Source organism: Phascolarctos cinereus, unplaced genomic scaffold (assembly GCF_003287225.1).
Source record: "Phascolarctos cinereus isolate Bilbo 61053 unplaced genomic scaffold, phaCin_HiC Scaffold_3;HRSCAF=262, whole genome shotgun sequence".
Lineage (NCBI taxonomy): Eukaryota > Metazoa > Chordata > Mammalia > Diprotodontia > Phascolarctidae > Phascolarctos > Phascolarctos cinereus.
The window spans coordinates 216,065,449-216,070,057 of NW_027555736.1; the positions used below are offsets into that span (position 1 = coordinate 216,065,449).

Genomic DNA, 4,609 nt, shown 5'->3' on the forward strand with positions numbered 1-4,609 from the left:
GATTTTTAGTTTGTTCTTTTTCTAGTTTTTTTAGGTATATGCCAAATTCATTGATCTCCTCTTTTTCTATTTTTTTTATGTAAACATTTAGAGATATAAAACTTCCCCTGAGAAGTGCTTTCGTTGCATCCCATAAGTTTTGGTACGTCGTCTCATTATTGTCATTCTCTTGAGTGAAATTATTGATTGTTTCTATGATTTGTTGTTTGACCCAATTATTTTTTATGATTAGATTATTTAGTTTCCAACCACTTTTTGGTCTATCTTTCCATGGCCCTTTATTATATATAATTGCTATTGCATTATGATCTGAAAAGGATGCATTTAATATTTCTGCCTTTCTGCATTGGATTGTGAGGTTTTCATGCCCTAGTACATGGTCAATTTTTGTGTATGTGCCATGTACTGCCAAGAAAAAAGCATATTCCTTTCTATCCCCATTAAGTTTTCTCCAGAGTTCTATCATACCTAACTTTTCTAATGTTCTATTCACCTCTTTAACGTCTTTCTTGTTTATTTTGTGGTTAGACTTATGTAGTGCTGAAATGGAAATTGGAAATTCCCCTTTAAATTAATAAGATCACTCAAATAAATAGGTTCAGTTCAAATCTCGGTCATGACTGTTCCATATCTCCTGAGTGTTCTTGGCCTAGCATTCCAGGAACTAGCCATTCCTAGGTCACGTTGACATGGAGGGTTGGCTCCTCTCCTTGTGAGACGTGATGTTATTAAAAAACAAAATACCAAGCCTCAGGCGGATGGGAGCATGGCTAAGGTCAGATGTGTATTGGACAAACCATGAATAGCGCAAGCATCAAAAAGGGTTCTTGGCCCCAAGCCTTCTTTGTTTAGAACAATATAAAAACACTGCGTCCTGTAAGCCCGCTGAGCCTCACCCGCGGGAAGGACGCTTCGCCCGGGAAAATCTTTACACAATTCAAGTTTGTACAGGCTGCAACGGGGCTCCCAGCCGTTGATTGACTTTGGAGGTTCCCTTGAATTGGTGATGTATTCTCTTCCATTACCGACTCTCTTGATCGGTGCTATATTATTGATTGTTCTTATTATTTATGCTTTCTATGCAAATTCAAACTATCTGTGCTTTGCTTCTTCTAAATAAATTATCTATTTCCTATTATTTTCTGGTGCATTGGAGAGTGTCATTTATAGGAGCGAATCCGAACCTCACTAAATCCTATTAATACAAAATTGGCGTCACGAACAGGATTCGCTGTATAAATGCCTTTCTTTAAGAGAAATGTTGAGCCCCGGGCTCCGGTAGAGGTCCCCGGTTGGGAGGACCCTCCGTTTTCCTCGCTCGCAAAAACCTGGTCACAGTGTACAGGACCTAGTGAGGATTGGGGGTGTTGGGGGTTCTCGTTTGGGGTGCGACGGATGGGCCGGTTGCCAGCAGGGATAATGGGGGGATACGACCAGTACATCATTTCCCTCCCTTTTGGGTTGTTTGCAGCCAGACAGCCAAAGGCTGCAGCAGGACTCTGAAAAGTTGCCTTCATTCTCCCCCTCTCCCTCCCCAGGTAACAGCAGCTTCAAAGCAGTGCGTGGATGGGAGAGGGAAAGAGAGAAGAATACTTTATTACTTAGGTTATATGGTTGGTAGAGGGCAAGTTGGGAAGGATTGTTGAAGTGTTAGGTCAGAATTAGAAAGGAATGAGATATGTACAGGTTTTAAGGGGATTTTAAATCATTAGAAAGAAAGGCAAGGAAGTTTAAGCATGTAGGAGAGAGGAGTGTGTGTAGAAAATTTGAAGGGTGAGTAAAAGGAAAGTGCATGCTGTAATCGCCGCAGCAAATATGAATTGGGACCCTGATACTTGGGAAGGTGATATTTGGGATGAAGATGATGATAGGTGGGGGGAAGTGATAGAGGAGGAAATTCCGGATGTTGTAGACGGGGAAGCTCGGCCGATAGATAGGAGAAAAGCCGAAAAGGAGGGAACTAACCCACCCCGGGTGACTGAAATCACGGAAGATTACTCCCAAAGAGAAATTACTGATTTGCTTAGTAGGTTTTCACAGCGATCAGGAGAGCCTGCAATCTCCTGGCTTGTAAGATTAAGTGATGGGGGAGCTGGAGGAGTGTGGCTAGACCCCAAGGATTGTCTAAAATTTTTGAGTTTGACCTCTATATTTTAATACAGGCAGAGAATAAAGAGGTGGTAGAGAAAAGATTAACTCAACTAATAGAATATATGAAGGAGAAGGGATGGGAGATTAATCCTGATAAAATTCAAGGTCCAGCTCAAAGTGTGAAGTTTTTAGGAATAATTTGGAATAAGGGTCATAGAGAAATCCTCCCCAAGGCCAAGCAAAAAATATTAGATTTTTCACCTCCTAGGGACAAAAGAGAAGCTCAAAAGTTCGTTGGGTTGTTTGGTTTCTGGAGAATCACATTCCTCATTTAGGTCAGATTTTGAAGCCATTGTATAAAGTTACCCGGAAAAAGTATGCATTTGAATGGGGGGAAACAGAATCGAAAGCCTTTGAGGAAGCCAAAATAGCTATTCAAACTGCCCTGGATCTTTGGCCTGTACAGCCAGGGCCGATGGAATTGCAAGTTACAGTTTTGCATGGATATGCTGATTGGAGTTTATGGCAAAAACAACAGGGCAGGAATGTTCCTTTAGGATTTTGGTCGCGGAAACTGCCACCTGCTGGCCAAAATTATACTCCTTTTGAACAACAATTATTGGCTGCATATTGGGCCCTGGTAGAGACAGAACATTTAACTTTAAACCATGAAGTTGTATTGAGGCCAGCCATACCCATTATGAGTTGGATTATGGGGACCCCCGCCTCACATAAAATAGGACATGCCCAAGAATCATCAATTATTAAATGGAAATGGTATTTGCAAAATAGAGTCAAGACAGGCAGATCGGGTATTTCCACCTTGCATGAAAAGGTATTAGAATTACCAAAACATTCAAATGATATTGATATACCACCAAAGTCTTATGATCAATCACCTGTTTCTTGGAATAATGGATATGATTCTCTAACCCCCGAGCAGAAGAAGCATGCTTGGTTTACTGATGGCTCGGCTAAATATATAGGATCTAAGCGATGTTGGAAAGCTGTAGCCTATAATCCTTCATGCAATACTATTTTGGAAAGCTCTGGTGAAGGCCAGAGTAGCCAATGGGCCGAATTAGTGGCTGTCTATCAAGTAATTCAAAAGGAACAAGGTGGCCAATGTCATATAAATATACTGATTCCTGGGCCGTAGCCAATGGCCTAGCAGTTTGGATGCCAATTTGGAAGAAACACGAATGGAAAATTAGAGACAAAGATGTGTGGGGAAAAGAATTATGGGAACAAATATGGGAATGGTGTCAATGTACTAATGTATCTGTATTTCATGTAGATGCCCATGTGAATCAAGATTCTGTGGAACGTGAGTATAATGCCCGTGCTGATGAATTATCCAAACTTCAAGGAAAAGCTTTAAAGGTCACCCCCAGAGAGGAAAATGAAACACAATTAGGAAAATGGGTCCATATCACCGCAGGACATCTTGGCGCTCTTGCATCTTACAGGTGGGCATTAGACAGAGGGATTAACATACCTCTGGATCTATTTAAGCAAATAGTACAAAACTGCATACAATGTCAATTATTTGCTCATCGGCCTGTGCCGAAGAAAATCACTGGAGAATTGGCTAGAGGGTCTTTACCTGCTCAAATTTGGCAAATAGACTATATTGGACCATTACCTGTTAGTCAGGGGTGTCAATATGCCTGCACTTGTGTGGACACCTACTCTGGGGTATTAGTTGCCTGCCCCTATAAACGGGCTACCCAGAAAAACACTTGTAAAACCCTAGATATTATTTCTCTTTATTATGGGACCCCCCTACAAATACAGAGTGATAATGGTACTAAAGTTTGGATAAAGAAGCATCAATCTGATAGACCAAGGCCAGCTGAGCTCATAGCACAAGGAAACACTAATACTGCCATAGTAGTATACCCTGGTGATGATAAATGGTATCATGTCCCACTAACCCAAATGTTTTTACGATATTAAGTGTTTTACAGTGTTTGCCTGCTATACGCTAACTATGGCATGAACTCCAGGTATTCCAGTGGGGAATCCTCAGCAAGGACCGCGTACTGATTCCATCTACGCTGGTGAAAACAACACCCACATCATGAATTGGTCATACCCATTCAACGTAGAAGTTTGGGACGCCCCTTTATTTCCCCTAATGAGAATCAATTTAACTAGTTTTAATCTAACTGTAACTGCAGCAAACGGTACCAATATATCCTGTACCCTTACAAGTTGGCCACCTAGTCCATATTTTCCTAAAAGGTTAAGATCTGTAACATATAATTGGACACAAGTAAACTCCACCTACACTGTCTCACTATCACAAGCGGACGACAGAAAATATTTTTATTGTCGTAACACCTCCAATGGGCTGTATGAAGAATATCTAAACCAATTAGTATGGGTTGTACCTGTGACTCCGAAACCCCTGGAATAATTCGTGTCCCCGCTCATGTACTAACACCTCTATCTTGCAACACAAAATAGTGTTTCATTATAATGTAACTTTTCCCTCTTTAGAAAGTTGTGTCAG

At 41.1% G+C, this 4,609-nt stretch overlaps 1 long non-coding RNA gene across 1 annotated transcript; it reads left to right on the top strand.

Moving 5' to 3' along the window:
* The first annotated feature begins 825 nt into the window (after positions 1–825).
* LOC144456346 (uncharacterized) lies at positions 826–4,390 on the top strand. The gene is made up of 2 exons (XR_013485429.1): positions 826–3,560; positions 4,052–4,390. It is a non-coding gene; the product is annotated as an uncharacterized LOC144456346 (long non-coding RNA).
* Positions 4,391–4,609: the final 219 nt, after the last annotated feature.